The sequence below is a fragment of the Microcebus murinus genome, chromosome 4 (assembly GCF_040939455.1).
Source record: "Microcebus murinus isolate Inina chromosome 4, M.murinus_Inina_mat1.0, whole genome shotgun sequence".
Classification (NCBI taxonomy): domain Eukaryota; kingdom Metazoa; phylum Chordata; class Mammalia; order Primates; family Cheirogaleidae; genus Microcebus; species Microcebus murinus.
This window is the reverse complement of record NC_134107.1, coordinates 95,847,489-95,866,377: the sequence shown is the minus strand read 5'-3', so window position 1 is coordinate 95,866,377 and position 18,889 is coordinate 95,847,489. Positions and strand designations below refer to the sequence as shown.

Genomic DNA, 18,889 nt, shown 5'->3' with positions numbered 1-18,889 from the left:
CCTTTTTGTTCTCCTTGTGGGGGAAGGAGACCTCAACAGATTATGGTACCCACTTACATTGCTGGCAGTGGATCTTTTTTTCTTTAGTCTATTGATTCAAATGTTAGTCTTTTCCAGAAACACCCTCACAGACGTATCCAGAAATAATGTTTTACCAGCTATCTGGGCATTCCTTAGCCCAGTTAAGTTTATACATAAAATTAACCATCACAGATTTTCTACAGTCTGACTCTGGTTACCTTTTCTACCTTATCTTCCACTGTATCCTAGAGTGAACCCTGTGGATTATCTGGGCTAGTTGTGATTCCTGTAATGTGAATTGCACTTTACTTTTGTACCCACCTAGAATTTTTTAATTTTTCTTCCCATTTTTCTTTTGAATTCTGCCTCTCTTAAGAACACCCTCTTCCCCTTTTTAAGGCTAGTCAAGTGAAGCAGTGGGAGTGGAGAAGGAACAAAGAAATTTATAATTGGTTGCAATCAATTAGTTGTAAACACTACAGTGCTGAGACTAGCCTAAGATCCATTTTTTTAAAAAATTTTTCATTTTTTTAGCGACAGGGTCTCGCTCTGTTGCCCAGGCTGGAGTGCAAAGGTGCAGTCATAGCTCATTGCAGCCTCTAACTCCTGGACTCACGTAATCCTCCTGCCTCAGCCTCCCAGATAGCTAGGACTGCAGGGGTGTGTTACCAGGGCCAGCTAACTAAAAATACTTTTTATTTTGAAATAATTATAGAATTATAGGAAATGGCAAAATTAGTATATAGAGTCATGTCTACCCTTCCCCCAACTTTCCCTGATGATGATATCTTATATATTTGAGTATAATACAAGATTTATTTTAAAACTATTTTGAAAAATTTTTTCAGTGATTAAAAAGAAAAATCAATCCTTCCTTCCTTCCTTCCTTCCTTCCTTCCTTCCTTCCTTCCTTCCTTCCTTCCTTCCTTCCTTCCTTCCTTCCTTCCTTCCTTCCTTCCTCCCTCCCTCCCTCCCTCCCTCCCTCCCTCCCTCCCTCCCTCCCTCCCTCCCCTTTCTCTTCTCTTTTCTCTTCCTCTTTCTTTTTCTTTCTCTCCCTCCCTCCCTTCTGCCCCTCCTTCCTCTGGATTGGGTTTGTAGAAGTAGCCAGGAATATAGACTATGTAAAACAAATTAGGAGGGTGCCCAAGCTAGGTAGTATGGTGTCTGGTCCTGAAAGGAACAGAGTATGGTTATATGTCATCATAAGACTGATTTTATCTGCCTTTATGAACTTTCCTTGGACAGAATTTCAAAAGAGGAGTTTCCAAAAGTAGAATGGGTGTATAACCTCCTTAGGCAATTAAATGAGGAACAGTACTCATTTAGATGTGAATATTCTAGTGCGTTGGTTAAGCTAGTCTCATTATTTTATAGCCATATCATTTATGTTGACTTTTAATACTTATGTTTTTCCTTGAGAATATGTTTTCATAAAACAAGCTAGTTGTTAAAACATATACTGATTTATGGGGGGGTGGGGAAGTTTATTTTCCTTATGCTCATTTTTTAAAGGAAAGCAAAAGGCTTGTAAAGGAAGACATTTTGAAAAATAAAATTTATTCTCCAAATTGGAACCTTTATATATTGCTGGTGGAAATGTAAAGTGGTACAACCACTTTAGATAACAGTTTGGTAGTTCCTCAAAAAGTTAAGCATAGTTACCATATGACCCAACAACTCTACTCCTAGGTGTATGCTCAAGAAATTGAAAACATACTCATATCAAAATAGATACACAAATATTCATAACGGCATTATTCATAATAGCTCTAAAGTGGAAAGAACCCAAATGTCCATCAGCTGAAGAATGGATAAACAAACTATGGTATTTCCATAGAATGAAATGTATTTCAGCCATAAAAAGGAGTGAAGTACTAGTAATCCTACAACATGGATGAACCTTGAAAACATTATTCTAAATGAAAGAAGCCAGACATCGTATGATTCCATTTAAATGAAATGTCCAGAATAGGCACAAATCCATAGAGACAGAAAGTACATTAGTGGTTGCCAGGGTCTGGGAGGGAAGAGGGAATGGGGAGTGACTGTGAATGGGTACAGGATGTCTTTTGGGTGTCATGAAAATATTCTGAAATTAGACAGTGGTGATAGTTGCAACTTTTTTACTATACTAAAAACCATTGAATTGTATACTTTTAAAGGATAAATTTTATAGTATTTGAATTATATCTCAAAAAATATTCTTTAGTTGCCTTGCATCAGACTGTGTTGAAATTCAGAACTTTACCTATTCTCCTGGCATGATGGAACATGTGTAAAAGGCTTCTTACGTTCTGAGCTCCAAGTGAGGTAAAGGAACAGTGGGAGAACTGAGTAACTTTGTCAGACTTAAGCCTGGTAGCTGCTTATTGCCCTATAACCTCAGGGGGCAGAATAGAGGTAGAAGCAAATCAGATAAGGATGGAATTAACAAATGTATAACCATGGCCTTCAGCACAGAAAGACTGGGTAAACAGACCTTGGGAAATATCTTTTCAACTTTATGCACCTCCCTAGTTATCCTTTAAAATAAGGTGTTTATAGGGGTAATTGGAATAAACTATGTTTTTAAAAATATCTATATTATTAAATAGTTGACAACCCCTAAAAATCTTTTAGATTCTAGGCAGATTAACTTATCTCAGAGAAATCATGAATTATTTTAAAGGAAACAAGTTCTGACACTGTTAAATTCAGTAGGCCAAAATGTCCTGGTATTTTGTCTTGGATATGTAACTCATAGATCTTTTTTAGTAGATACTGGGACAAATTGCATAATGAATTATAGGAAAAGTTTTAGTAGACCATTGATGTGTAGAAGTAAATATATTTTTATTAACTTTTCATTTGACATAGGGACTCACTCTGTTGTCCAGGCTTGGGTGCAGTGCTGTGATCATAGCTCACTGAAGCGTTGAACTCCTAGGCTTAAGCGATCCTCCTGCCTCAGCCTTCTGAGTAACTAGGCCTACAGGTGTACACCACTTCATCTGACTGATTTTTAAATTTTTTTGTAGAGATGGGGTCTCACTATGTTGCCTAGTCTGGTCTCAAACTCTTGGCCTCAAGTGTTCCTCCTGCGTCAGCCTCCCCAAATGCTGATATTACAGGGATACAGGCATGAGCCACCACATCTTTCCGATTTCTATTAACTTTTTAAAGGTAAATCAATCTGAGTTTTCATCTAAGTGTGAAAAATATGATTTTTACCAATTGCATACTTATTTTTTCCATGTTTGCATAGAAAGCCTTAAAATTTTTCTCAAATTAACCTGTATGTTTGTGGTGTAAAATTGATAATATAGGTAGAAATAGTACCAAGATGAGATGGGTAGCCATCCTGAAATGTTATTCTTTGGCAGATTGAGCTATATTTATGTTTTAAAAATAAATCTTACTGCTATGGCTGATTAAGATTTCAATTTTATTTAAATAAATATATAACAGAAATAAGATTTTCCTAATAATACTAATATTGATAAATAGGCAAGTTACATACACTAAATCTTACTATCTACCAGGCACTTTTGTCCATGTTTTATATTCATCATCTCACTTAATCCTCATAACATACTTTATCATTTGATTAGACCAAAATATCAGTACAATATAGATATTCTCAGTGACTACCAGTTTTTCCTAAACTATTTTAATACAACAAATATTTACTGAGCTCCTATAAATGAACTAAGCCTTGTACTTCAGAACAGCGATGTTTTAATTGGAATATGTGTCTGAGAGTATCTAGGCTTGGATAGTTTTAAGAGAATCAATTTCTAGGTTCTCAACATTTCACTTATACTGTTACCTGAAATTAATTTGTACAAAGACAACACTGATATAATGCTAGTTCATCTTTTCTACCCTCCTTTTATCTCTGGGCCTTCCTTTTTTTTTTTTCCCCCCCCGGGCCTTCTTGTGGTTGAAAAAAGAAAGCTATACCCATGTTGAAGCTCACCATTGTACATTTTTCTGAGGTATAAAATCCTCCAGGGTTCCAGCAAAGGAATAGTTGAAACATTGGCATCAGGTGTGAAACTTCCTTTTATCAAATTATATGTTCCTCCATACATCTTATTAAGAGATGCATCTCCAAAAAAGGAAATTATTAGACTTTTTTAAGTTTAGTTATTAAAATCTATAACATATTTTCATTGTTTTCATCAATTGTGTATTACTGGTAATAGGAACAGTATCTTAATCCAACATAAATAAGAAATAATACGTGTATTTTTATTATAGGAAAGTATGATAAAATGATATTAAATTAAATACTGTGGAAGTAGTATAAGAAAAATATAATTTCAAGAAGACAAATGATGTAGCATTTCATATAGGAAATGATTCTATTATAGTTTTAAAATAGAATAGTGGGTATCAAATTGCTCAGGTGTTTAGATTTCATTGGAGTTAGTGATATAGTAGTTTTAATAGCATTAAAATTAGTAATATAATAGTTTTTTTTAGATGTCAGTTTTAAATGTGCATATATTGATATATAAATGAAAGTAAAGGCTGGTTACAGTGGCTCACTGTAATCCTAACACTTTGGGAGGCTGAGGCAGGAGGATTACTTGAGGCAAGGAGTTTGAGACAAGCCTGGCAACATAGTGAGACCCATCTCCAAAAATATATTTAATAAAAAAATTAGGCCCATGTGGTGGCATGCTCCTGTAGCCCAGCTATTCAGGAGGCTGAGACGAGAGGATCACTTGAGCCCAGGCTATAGTGAGCTATGATTGGGCCACTGCTCTATAGTCTGGGCAACAGAACAAGACCTTGTCTCAAAATAAACAAAAAACAACAAGAAAGTATAGCCTTAGCAGTGAATTAAACTTTAGATGAAACATTTTAGAATCAATCTAAAAATATTCAAGGAGATACTGTTTTTTCCTTCTTCAAATTTGTTCTAGGGTGTGTTGGAGAAAATGTTTTGAATAGTGCTATAGAGCAGAGGTCCCCAACCTTTTTGGCACCAGGGACCGGTTGCATGGAAGACAATTTTTCCATGGACTGGGTGTTGGAGAGAATGGCTTCAGGATGATTCAAGTGCATTACATTTATTGTGGACTTTATTTCTATTATTATTACATTGTCATATATAATGAAATAATTATACAACTCCCCATAATGCAGAATCAGTGGGAGCCATGAGTTTGTTTCCTGAAACTAGATGGTCTCATCTGGGGGTGATGGGAGACAGTGACTGATCTGATAGGAGGCGGAGCTCAGGCAGTGATGCGGGTGATGGAGAGCAGCTGTAAATACAGATGAAGCTCCATTTGCTTACCCACCACTCACCTCCTGCTGTGCTGCTCAGTTCCTAATGGGCCACATAACGGTACTGGTCTACAGCCCAGGGGTTGGGTATCATAGCTGTAAATGGTAAAGAGATTTGAGGAGAAGTAATTTCTGCCCTCAAGAAGGTTCTTAGTTGAATGGTGAAGTGAAGACATAGCTACATAGTTTGGCTTAAATTAAATCTTTTTTTTGGTGATAAGAGTCTCACTGTATTTCAGACTAGAGTACTGTGGTATCAGCCTAGCTCACAGCAACCTCAGACTCCTGGGCTCCAGCAATCCTTCTGCCTCAGCCATCCTAGTAGCTGGGACTACAGGCGTGTGCCACCATGCCCAGCTAACTTTTTCTATATATATATTTTTAGTTGGCCAATTAATTTATTTCTATTTTTAGTAGACGCGGAGTCTTGCTCTTGCTTATGCTGGTTTCTAACTCCTGACCTTGAGTGATCATCCTGCCTTGGCCTCCCAGAGTGCTAGAATTACAGGTGTGAGCCACCGAGCCTGGCCTAAATCTTTATTGTATCATGATATTTTGCTGCTTACTTAAGATGGGCATTGTGCCTCAGTGTTATGTCATGCTTTACTCAGTGTTAAAATGATCCTTGAATAATGATTTGGGCGATATGTACCCTGTTACCACATAGGCTATTGTGCAGAACAAAGAGGAATTGTGTATTTTAAAAGACAGATGGATAGGAACAGTGCCCACTGCACTGAGTATTAGGGCATTTTCTCATTGTGGTCATAGAAAACATTAGACTGGGAGTCAGGACATCTTTTTTTTTTTTTGAGACAGAGTCTCACTCTGTGTCTGGGCTAGAGTGCCATGGCATCAGCCTAGCTCACAGCAACCTTAAATTCCTGGGCTTAAGCAGTCCTTCTGCCTCAGTCTCCCTAGTAGCTGGGACTACAGGCATGTGCCACCATGCCAGGCTAATTTTCTATCTATATTTTTAGTTGTCTGGCTAATTCTTTTCTATTTTTTAGTAGAGATGGGGTCTCGCTCTTGCTCAGGCTGGTCTCGAACTCCTGAGCTTGAGTGATCCTCCCGCCTTGGCCTCCCAGAGTGCTAGGATTACAGGCATGAGCCACCATGCCCAGCCACAGGCACCCTAATTCTTGTTCTGAGTCTACCATAGGGTGTGTGATTTTGCAAATTACTTAATACATTTGAACTCTAATTCCTTCGTATAAAAAATTTTGTAGATAGGGCGATGTGGCTCATGCCTGTAATCCTAGCACTTAGTGAGTCCAAGACAGGAAGATCACTTTGAGGCTAGGAGTTTGAGACCAACCTGTACAAGAGTGAGACCTCTTCTTTATAAAAAATAGCAAAATTAGCCAAGCATATTGGTGTGTGTCTATAGTCCCAGCTACTTAGGAGGCTGAGGCAAGAGGATGGCTTGAGCCTAGGAGTTGGAGGCTGCAGTGAGCTATGATGATGCCATGTACTCTAGTCCAGGCAACAGAGTGAGACCCTGTCTCAAAAATAAAAAAAAATTTAAACTGGGTGGTCTTTCACTTTTGAAATTTGGAATTCATCAACCAAGTTTATATATTTTTGCACAATATATTAGTTTTAGAAGGGATAGATGCAAAGGCTGGGTGTCATGGCTCACAACTTATAATCCTAGCACTTTGAGAGGCCAAGGTGGGAGGATTGCTTGAGGCCAGAAGTTTGAGACTGTCCTTTTTATTAAAAAAGAGAGATAATTTCCCCTAATTTTTTAAGAAATAGAACAGATTCTATCTATGATTAGTAACTGAGATTACTAATTTCAGCTTCATGCCATGGCCTCTAGTGAAAGACACATTTTTATAGTGTTTTAGCAGAATATTAAAATGGTTTATGGATTACAGACAGCCCCAGGCTTTGGTCTTTATAGGTCAGAGGTGGAAACCAATAGAGCAATTACTGTTCACTCTTGTCATGGACTGGGTCTCTTAGGTTCTTTAGAAGCTAAAGAGAAACTCTTTGGAACAGTTCCACTAGAATGGCTTTCCTGGGGGCTTATGAGGCTTACATTCTGAAACTGATACTCTTGTAGTACAAGAATAACTACAAACTGATGTGGAATTAGGAGGCCAGAGAGGGGAGATGTCATATGCAACTCCCATTCTCGCAAGTCCCTTGGCTGGTGAACAGAGATTTTTCCCGTCAGTAAGCAGATATTTAGTTATATATTGACAAATCTCTAAACAATTTTTAGAATAGATGACTTTGCTTCTATTTTGTGCCTTTGGAGGCTAAGAGGAATATTGAAGTGTGCAGAATTCGCTTGTGGTAGTTAACATGTGCAAATATTATATATTTAACCAGTCTTCATCTCTTGTATTTGTTCTAGAACATTGTCTCCATTGTTAGAGGCCAAGAAAGATAACTGAAGAAATCTTCTGGCTGATTTGCATATGTTATTACCATTTATCTATTTATTAGCCTCAGTATCGGATGGTTTGACTGATTTGCTTTCTTTAGTTAGAAATTTAGATTGGACCCTTAAGTTTTTACCCTCCCCCCCCCTTTTCTTGGTGATAAAAAATGTAGGGTGAAGAGGTCTGTCTTTAAAGTGACCAGGGTTTGTGCCTTTTTGATGCTGAAGAGGGAAACACTATTCTGGCAGATTTTATTGTGTTTTTGTATCACTAAATCTCTAAGTCAGCAGTTTACTTTTTGTGTAGTAGTTATGTCTTGGCTTGTCTGAATTAGTCATAATTAAAATTTAGTCATAGAGACTCATGATCTTGTCTAAACAGGAATTATAGTATAGAGATACTATGCCTTGCCACATGTAGAATTAGAATGGGGGAGCCAGGTATGGTGGTGTGGGCCTGTAATTCTAGCACTTTGGGAGGCCAAGGTAGGAGGTTTGCTGGAGGCCAGGAGTTCGAGGACCAGCTTGGGCAACATCAAGAGACCCTGTCTCTATAAAAAATAGAAAAAATAGCTAGGCACACACTTGGGGTCCCAGATACTTGAGAGGCTGAGGCAGGAGGATCGCTTGAGCAGTTTCCAGCTTAGCTCACAGCAACCTTAAACTCCTGGGCTCAAATGATCCTTCTGCCTCAGCCTCCCGAATAGCTGAATAGCTGGGACTACAGGTATGTGCCACCATGCCCGGCTAAGTTTTTGTACATATATTTTTAGTTGGTCAGTTAATTTATTTCTATTTTTAGTAGAGATGGGGTCTTGCTCAGGCTGGTTTCTAACTCCTGACCTCGAGCAATCTGCCTGCCTTGGCCTCCCAGAGTGCTAGGATTACAGGCATGAGCCACCGCGCCTGGCCTTGCAATGGCGTGTTTATAGCTCATTGCAACCTCAAACTCCTTGGCTCAAGTGATCCTTCTACCTCAGCCTCCCGAGTGGCTGGGACTGTAGGTGTGCACCACCATACTTGGCTAATTTTTCTGTTTTTTGTAAAGATTGGATCTTGCTCTTGCTCAGGCTGGTCTTGAGCTCGCGGCCTCAACTAATTCTCCTGCCTTGGTCTCTCAAAGTGTTAGGATTATAGGCATGAGCTACCTTGCTCAGCCAAAAAAAAAAAAAAGAAAAGAAAAAGGCAGTTTTTCACATTCCTTTTTTTAAGACAGACTCTCGTTCTGTGGCCCAGGCTAGAGTGCAGTGGTGTCATCATAGCTCCACAGCAACCTCAAACTCCTGAGCTCAATCAATCCTTCTGCCTCAGCCTCATGAGTAGCTGGGACTATAGGTGTGCACCACTGCACCTGGCTAATTTTTCTATTTTTAGTAGAGATGGGATCTACCTCTTGCTCAGGCTGACCTGCCTAGGTCTTCCAGAGTGCTATGATTGATTACAGGTGTAATCTATGAACCACCATGCCCATCCTCCTTTGCTCATTGACAAAAACCTCACCAGGAGTGTCAATTCAGGACATGTGATCTCTGATCCGTCTTAATAATTAATATTGCTAATGTTTACTCTGGTCATTTGTCATAAGTATTTTATTGAGCCAGAATTATATTGGGACAACAGCCTCCGAGTTGGTAAAATATGAATTAAAGAACGTAGGTGCCAGGTATTGCACTAAATGCTGAGGGTGCAAAGACGTGTAAAACATTATTTTATATGTGTTTTGTTTCATACAGGATTTGAGGTGGCTGACAAAGTAAATAAAATAATATTATAAAATATAACTGAAGTTCAGAACCAGGGAAAATATAAATTCTATTTGGAGGCCAAGATGTGGTTGAATAATTAGACATGAATGCTATGGCTGAGCAGCTCAGTTTAGTGTTCATGTTAGTAGTGATGCGGTAAAGAAGCTAAGCTTTGTTATGTTCAAACTATGTTAAGGAATGGTTAATAAATATTTACCAGGATTATGAAGAGTTCAGGCATTTTTTGGGAACTTCTACAAAAATTTCCTCTGGAATTGGATGTGTAAATGGTAGTGTTTTCCTGTTCAGTTACATGAGTTGAATATTGAATAGTAGATGGATTTCAGTGCTTTTTTAAAAAATCATATTTATACCTCATTGAGTTGGGAAGTGTAAGTACCCAGGCTGTGGACTAAACTTTCCCTGTATTTTTATATGGTAACGGATTTTTGCTTAATAGTAAATATGGATTTTAGTGTCGAGATGAAAAAAGTAGAAGTGAATTGCAATTTGCAAATTGCTCTGTTTCTTTTCTTCTATTTTTATTTTAGTCATAACACTTTATCTCTGGTCTGTTGAGTTGTTTCATGGCACCTTGGGGGATGAGATGGAATGCACTTTGCCGAATCAAAAACTACTGTGTTTGTGTACTTCACGGGTTAGGGAAACTGGTCAAGTAAATATTAATAATTTGTAATTTGAATATGGAAGCTGTTTTGGGAATTCTTAGGGCTTATTTTGGTTTTAAAAGGGAAGAAAAGATTTACTGATTTAAGGGGTATCTAAAACTTTCTGACCGTAGTTTTTGACTTAAAACTTTCTGACCATAGTTTTCGACTTTATTGGCTCAACAAATATCATTGTTGCACAATGCATAATCTTCAATGGTAGCTAATGAAATGCAAAACTGCATAATTACATCAACAGTTAATTTCCTTATAGAATTTGGCATCTACTAAGTAAACAGTTTTTAAAATTTCTCTTAATTGGCTTAGTTATGTGCCATCATTGAATGAGTCTTATATTTTCTTTCATGTTACTGCACTCCACAATCTTAGTTGGGCAGAGAAGGAAAGACATTAATTATATTAAGGGAGAGCTTGACCTTTTAACATTTTAGCCAGTTGTCTTTTCTTTATTAGGATTATTACTCATATTTAGATGAAGTCCAGCTCAAGAAGCAATCACAATGAAATACTTGCTGAAAGCATTCAGGTAGTCAGTGTGGAGAAAAGATTTCTGGAAGATAAAATGTCTCCAAATTGTTTTACAGTTTATCCTCATTGTCTTTATTCATCCTTAATGTGGGTTAACTATAGAAAGATTCCTGATTGTGGTTCTGATATATTTTGGCAAAGACCTATACTATGTCTCAAGGGCTTTTAATGCAGATGCTGACATTTAAAAACTAGACACATGTGGATGTAGCTGCATAGTGACATCTCTGGAGAGACTCTAGAAGTCTCTTTTATTTTGTTTTATCTTAAGTGGCAAATAAACCAACGAAAGGAGTACCGTGCGTGAGTCTTGACAACAAAACTTTTAAGACCATCCTCTGGCAATAATACAGCTTGAATTAACTTCTGATTTCCTTGTCCAAAGACACCCAAGGATTTCACAAAGTATTTTCCCCTGTTTATCCTTACTCGTTTTTTTTTTTTTTTTTTTTTTTTTTGAGACAGAGTCTCGCTTTGTTGCCCAGGCTAGAGTGAGTGCCGTGGCGTCAGCCTAGCTCACAGCAACCTCAAACTCCTGGGCTCGAGCGATCCTTCTGTCTCAGCCTCCCGAGTAGCTGGGACTACAGGCATGTGCCACCATGGCCGGCTAATTTTTTATATATATATCAGTTGGCCAATTAGTTTCTTTCTATTTATAGTAGAGACGGGGTCTCGCTCTTGCTCAGGCTGGTTTTGAACTCCTGACCTTGAGCAATCCGCCCGCCTCAGCCTCCCAGAGAGCTAGGATTACAGGCGTGAGCCACCGCGCCCGGCTCTTACTCGTTTTTAAATGTCGTTTTCATCTTTTTCTCTCCAGTCTACCATTTTCCATTCTCTATTCTTCCCTTATGTTTTCTTCGCTTTACTGGCTCACTTTAGTCCAGTGTACTCATGTCCTCTATTTCTCCCAGCTCCCTGTTCAAATTACCATTTTGAGTCTGTGGACTTCCATTATGACCAGAGAACATGTTCAACTGCTAATAACTAATACACCATGGATGACATTAGAAATGCAGTTTCCACATGTTTGCCCCATAGTAGACACTGCCCATCCACCAAAGCACTCTCTCACTAAACCCACAGTGCTCTCAAGAGCTACTTCCAGTCTCCTGAATTGCAAACCAATTTACAGACAGGTTCTACATGTTTGTTCTCATTTACATTCTTTAGATTTCATTGGCTGAAATGTGAAATACTCTAGCAAGCACAACTTAACAGGTTAGAACGAAACACAAATAGTTAGAGGCCGGAGTGGTATACAGCTACTGAAATTTAAAAACCAAACATATGTAGATGTGAGAATGAGGTATAGAATGAGTTCTTTAGAACACTAGTATTCCTCAATGTTTAAATATATTAATATGTTCTAGGAGGAAAAGTATTCTTTTACTAAATAAGTTTGGGAACATACAGAGTAAACAAAATTAGTCAATTTCTTTACTATAGGACGTTTGAGAGGTCTCAAAATACCAGTGTGCCTTGTGGATCCCTGAAGGGACAGATGGGGGTGGGCATGAAGGCTTTCTCAAATTAATTTTACCACCATACAGTTTGAGAAAAGCTGGTATATATAATTGCATTACCTGCAAAGCTCAGCTTGCTTCTACGTCTTCTCTGACTTGTTTTGGTAATTTTTTTCCTGCTCTTACATCATTCCCCCCAAAACCTCCTCTCCCCCACATTGGGAAAATTCTCTCTTTTTAAATTTCTGTGTGTGTATTCCACTTGGGGAATATTAATACTGGCTTACATTTTAAAATATACTATTCTAGAGATCTAATGTACAGTATGAGTACTATGGTTAATAACATTGGTCTGGCTCAGTGGCTCATGCCTGTAATTCCAGCATTTGGGGAAGCCGAGGCAGGAGGATGGTTTGAGGCCAGGAGTTGGAGGAGGTGGTGAGCTATGATCACACCACTGCACTCCAGCCTGGGCAACAGGGTGAGAGGTGAGACACTGCCTCAAAAAAACCAAAAAATTGTATTGGGAATTTTTGCTAAGAGAGTAAGTAGATCTTAGGTGCTCTTGCTTTAAAAAAAGGGGGGGGTAAATATGTGAGATGATGGATATGTTAATGTGCTAGACTGTAGTAAGCATTTCACTATGTATATCAGAATGTGTTGTCTATCTTAAATTTATACAATTAAAAGAGAAAAAAGAAAAGAATATAGAATACAGTTATGGTATTTATATCTGAACTCTTTATTTGGATCTTCTGATTTCTTGATAATCTGGTCTACATTTGATCATCTTACCTACATTTCCAGGTTTATTCACCACCACTCTTCCATGGTATGTCTTCACTTGAGTTCAGTTTCTTTCTTTGCTATTTCATAATTATATTCTATACTTGGAGTGTTCTCCTCTACCTTCACATTATGGCTCAGCTCAGATGCACCTTTTCCATGAGACCTTTTCTGATCTCTTTAGCTAGTAGTAATCCTCTTCTTCGTCAGCACATCTGTAGCATTTATTTACTAATACCTATAGTATTATTTATAGTTTGGTTTGTGGTTATGTATGTACGTGTCTTAAATTGTGAGCTTCAAAAGACGGGGAATACCATACCAGCTCCTAGCTTAACCATTGTGCAATGATACTATAACACAGTAATAATACCAGCTAACATTTATTGTTTACTAAGTGCCAGCCACTATTCTAAGTGCTTCATATGATTAATGTAGTGATAAGTAGAGTAACTTACTCAAAGTCACACACTAAGTAAGTGATGGAGCCAGGATTTGAACCTAAGCAGTCTTCTTCTCTTTATCACTACACAATATGGCTTCCTGTAGTAGGCACTCAGTATTTGAAATGAGTGAGCAGACAAGGCTTTAGAAAAGAGGCTCATCAGCTGTGGCTCAAGGTTGTAAGGTACTTTATTTTTACCCTTTTTAAAGTTGACATTTATCTAGCCATGTAATGTTTTCAATGACTAAGAACAATTAGCAAGGATTCAGGTGGGTTGGAGGAGCAGTAGAGATGAGTGTGTGGGGAGATGTGTTTAGTCATCGTGTTTAGTTCATTGCTATGCTTGAAGCTGCTGCAATCCTTGTTGAAGAAATGGTGGTAGGAGTCCAGGCTTGGGAATCATCAGGAAGACGTGGATGGGAGTTTCAGCTTCTTCATTTATTAGCAGTTTGGGCAAGTTTCTTAATTGTTGCAAACCTCACTTTTGTCCTTATTAAAATAATAGTAACTCCTTTAGTGTCCTTGTGAGGCTTAAATCAGATAATCATGTAAGCACTTAACATAGTGCCTACTATATATAAAGTGCTTAACAAATGTTACTTATAATACAATAGGTTTTACTTAATGTGAAATGAACTCTCCTTATCTCTTTTCAAAAAACATGCCCTTTGAACTTGGACCTTCAGGGTTTAGTCAAAGTATTAAATAGGTCTGCTTTTTATGATTTTCTTTCTCTCTACTTCACCATACTTTATCTTCTAGTTTGGGAAAGATGGTAGTCCAGAATTCAGTTTATTTGTTCTCTATTTCACAGCAAATAAGTGAGCACTAGATTAGGAGTGCAAAGCACCAGGTTCTAACATTTTCCTTATTTGGTCAGTTACACCTTCTGTAGGTGATGTTGGATGTGTTACTCAGCTTGTGGCTGTAGTTATTGAGATTGGTGATTTTCAGTGCTTTCATCTCCCCTTTTGATAATTATAAAAATCTTATGCCTTACCACCTTTTATAATATTTTGAAATAAACACAAAATTGCTTTATTTGTTAAATAAAAATATTATCTTTAAATAAAAATTACCTAAACTAAATTATAATCTGAGAACAGAAACATGTCTATTTATGGTATTCGGTAACGACTCTAGTGTTCTTTGCACCTAATATGCACTACGAACATCATACATTAGTAGCAAGCCTGCAATGAACTGAGTTAGTTTTTTTTTTTTTTTTTTTTTTTTTTTTTTTGAGACAGAGTCTCACTTTGTTGTCCAGGCTAGAGTGAGTGCCGTGGCATCAGCCTAGCTCACAGCAACCTCAAACTCCTGGGCTCGAGTGATCCTTCTGCCTCAGCCTCCCGAGTAGCTGTGACTACAGGCATGTGCCACTATGCCCGGCTAATTTTTTATATATATATATCAGTTGGCCAATTAATTTCTTTCTGTTTATAGTAGAGACGGGGTCTCGCTCTTGCTCAGGCTGGTTTTGAACTCCTGACCTTGAGCAATCCGCCCGCCTCGGCCTCCCAAGAGCTAGGATTACAGGCGTGAGCCACAGCGCCCGGCCTGAGTTAGTTTTAAGTGGGGTTTGTTCTGATTATTTTCTCATTGTTGAACTTATTTTTGGTGTGTATAATATTAAGATGATAGATATCTTTTTATTTACCAGATAAGTTTTATTTTATTAATTATGCTTTTTCTTTTGAACTACACCCTAAAGAGTCAGATTCTTCTCTTTCCATGCTGTGAATTGCTATAGTCTCACTGTACAGCTGACATGATTTTGATCTGAAAGATCCTGCATGAATATGGGATATTTGGAAGAATCTTAGCTTTGATTCATCTGTGGGGGGAAAATATGAGATGATTAGCAAAGATAAGAGGAGAGGAGAGTCGTTGCAAATAAAGAATCTTTTAGTAATTTATTCTGGACTAGAGCCAGGGTGTGTTGATTTGGCTATAAATTATTAGTTGGTATACTGTGAAATTTTCTTTGAGTGGTTCTTTGGTTGAGAGGTTTCAGATAAGGCTGAGAAAACTTTAGGAGATTGTGCCTGGAAGGGGAGAAGGTTGAACTTATTATTATTATTATTATTTTTGGGTTTTCACTATTTATTTATGGTATATTTTCCACATCTGTGATTCTCTCCAGTCAGAAATTCTTTGAAACAATGCCGTCGGCCTTGGCCAATCGGAGGATGGAATCATCTGACTCACCCATCCTGCGGATGGCCCGGCAGATGGCGTAGGTGTTGAATTGGCCCTTGAATCTGCCGGTAACCTTGTCGACCTCAGCCACGTTCATCTGGATGGACGCGTGGTCCTTGGCACCGATGATGGTTGTGGCGGAGCATTTCCGCGGCTTACAGGTCCACGAGCTCGCCGGCGTCGTTGTGCACGTCCAGGCCGCGCCTCAGGAATCGCCACGCGGCGCGCGAGGGCGCAGGGCCCGCGCCCCCGCTCCCGCCCGGCCTGCTTTTGAAAATATTGTCTGATATGTAAATTCGCATATGTGCTATAAATAATTCTGGCCTAGGTTTCTGCTTTCTTTTGATTCAGGAGTAAGACAAAGCAGTTTTCTGCCCTAGAACCTACGCAACAAAAAAGAAACATTGTCAACACTCTTCAGAACTTCTGAGTGGTATGATTTTATATGATGTCTTAATGCGTTCAGCATTTGAAAAACCATGTGAAAACAGAGGAAAGGTGTTTAGCATAGAATTAACTTTTTTATTTGGCAGTGTGGCATTTGGATCACTTGGCTCTGTGGTGGTTTTGTATGTGGTTGTTTTTTTCCCCAATCTACTTGATTGTCATTTCTGTTTTTCTGCTATGGAAGATGTCTCTTTATGTGGGGCAATTACCCTTCTTACACAAGAGGCAAATTCAAAGCTAGTAGTTGTTTTGTTTAAGTAGGACTTCCATTTATAGCTAGCTGGTCCTAAGCTGAGTCATTGAGGTTCATTTCACCCAGTTTAGGTTTTGATGCTTGCTTGCTTTATTATTTGGGAGTGGCAGGAACCTGGAATTCTGTTACATTTCTTTTCCATCTTATTCATGTTAGTTGCATAATGCTGATAAAAGATGGCAGATTTACATTCTTTGCCATATCCTTCTCGACTAGGATAGGAGTATAACTATGTGGTCTTCCTCATCAGTACCACCATCTGTTCCTGGCTGTTTCAGTTGCTTCTCTGACTTAGTGCAGCTTTCTCAGCCTATTCTGGCCCATGGTGATCGTTCCCTCCTTTGAACTATTCAAATAGCCTAATTTTCTCTGAGTCATCTGGCAGTTAATCTTGTTTTGCTTTGTGTTATCTCTAGCAGTTGACTTTTATTATTAATATAAGCTGCTTGAGGGCAAGGGCTGTTGTTAACTTTATTATATCCCTATATATTTTATAGTGGCTCTTGATTTTTCCCTGGATTTACCTCCGGAAGTTTTCTTGCCTCTTAAATGGTGAGAGGACCCTTTAGAACATTTAATAAGAACTCTCAGAATCTTTTAGATTGTTCAGGTCATGCTGTGTTTGCTTGTAGCCTTGATAAAAGCAGTTTTATCCCTTTACAACAACCACAACTAGATTCTGGGTTAAGACCAGGTACCACAGTCTTCCTAGATTAATACTTATTTTGAATGGTATTTTTGGGAAAAAATAACAGTATTCTTTACTTAGGCTTAATTTCCACCAATAGATATTTTAAAAATGGAAGCAAGTGATGTATGGTAGTTACCTCAACAAGCAAACTGTTGAGGTCTTGCATGACTGATTAATATTATATAAAACATATTGGATTTCTGTTGTACTTGCTCTGTAACATTAGAAATGAATTGATTGGTAGATATGGTGCTGTGAGTTTCCTTTAAGGGATTTCTTAATGTATTAGGGGTTTCAAATTGAAAGTGAATCTGCATATTTTTATATAATATCACAACTTTCATCGGAGTTATTTTGTGTTTTTCATTGCCCTGTTGGAAACTCTATTTTGCGAAGAATCATTTAATATATTTTTCACACTGGCTTTGACTTGGTGACATATAGCAGTTCTGGAAGAACTAATGAGATGTTAACACAAGTTGGCTGTGGGGGCATAATTACAATAAATATCCCTATTTTTGTTTGGGGAGAAGTCTCAAATTCTACTTTATAGGAGCTATTCTGAGCTCTTGAACAGGGTATATTTAGATCTTCATTTCTTCTAACAAGTTGGGAAAATACAAAGCTTGTGTTATTTCCTGAAATATTTCCTGTGATGATTACTACCTTAGATTTTAAGGCTTCTTTCTTCAAGAGTTGCGACTCTTCTGTGAGCATAGTGAGCCTCTTCTTTAGGTAGTCAAAACTTGTATGAGCCCATGAGCTGCCCCCACAACGTCTGTGTCTCCACATTTCCTTTTGTTTTGGTTAGTTATTTTTTCCTGGGAACCTTTTACAAAACATTTCCATACCACAATATCTCAACTTTCAGGAAAACACAAGTTACATTTACATACTCTTTATGTTATTATGAGAAATAGTTTATCTACATTACTATTTTTAAAAATTTTATTTCCTCTTACTATCTTGTTCAAAAAGAATGGATCTTGGATTTTAGGAAAGTACACATATATACTATGCATGGGGTAATGAAGAATAATTTATTTTGTTTTAATTAAAACATTTTTGGGCTGGGCCTGAGTAACATGGCAAGACCTCATTTCTACAAAAAATCCTTTTAAAAAATTAGCCAGGTTTGGTGGTACATGCTGTAGTACCAGCTATGTGGGAGGCTGTGGTGGGAGAATCACTTGAGCCCAGGAATTCAAGGCTGTAGTGAGCCACTGGTACCCTAACCTGAGTGACAGAATGGGACACTATCTCTAAAAAAAGAAGAAAAAATTTGAGTTATGGTAAAATACATTTAACATTTAATTTTTATTTTTCCCTTTTAATTTTGCATTTTTTTCTTTACTGTTTCTGTTCTCTCAAGGAAAATAATTCTCTCATTTCTAAGCCTCACACTTTTTCACTAGGATGCTCTTGATATTCACAGAGGAAAATAAAATTCATTGTCTTTGTTTTCCCCAAAACATTTTTTTTTTCTGAGACATAGTCTTACTCTGTTGCCCCGGCTAGAGTGCCAAGGCATTAGCCTAACTCACAGCAATCTCAGCCCAATCTCTAGGGCTCAAGCAATCCTTCTGCCTCAGCCTCCCGAATAGCTGGGACTACAGGCATGCACCACCATGCCTGGCTAATTTTTTCTATATATGTTAGTTGGCCAACATAATTTTTAAATGGCTCATAATCTTCATTGTATGGATATGTACTATAACTTAATCATTCCTTTCATACATTGAAAGTACTCCCATTTTGTTGGTATTATAAATAATGCTGTGATGATCATTTTTGTATATAAACCACTGTCAAATTTCCGATTCCTTCCTTAGAATATATTCTTAAATGTTTGGAACTACTGTGTCATTGAGTGTGGGCATCCTAGAGGCCTTTGTTAACTACACATTGTCAAAACCCTTCACAGAAATACTGTTTCGATTTATG

General features: G+C 37.9%; 1 protein-coding gene and 1 pseudogene across 7 annotated transcripts in view; one reads left to right on the top strand and one right to left on the bottom strand.

The window, feature by feature from the left end:
- Positions 1-18,889, top strand: part of SIK3 (SIK family kinase 3) — a 235,311-nt gene that overhangs the window by 49,108 nt on the left and 167,314 nt on the right. The gene's annotated exons all lie outside the window — the stretch shown is intronic.
- LOC105876082 (small ribosomal subunit protein eS21 pseudogene) lies at positions 15,449-15,856 on the bottom strand (annotated as a pseudogene).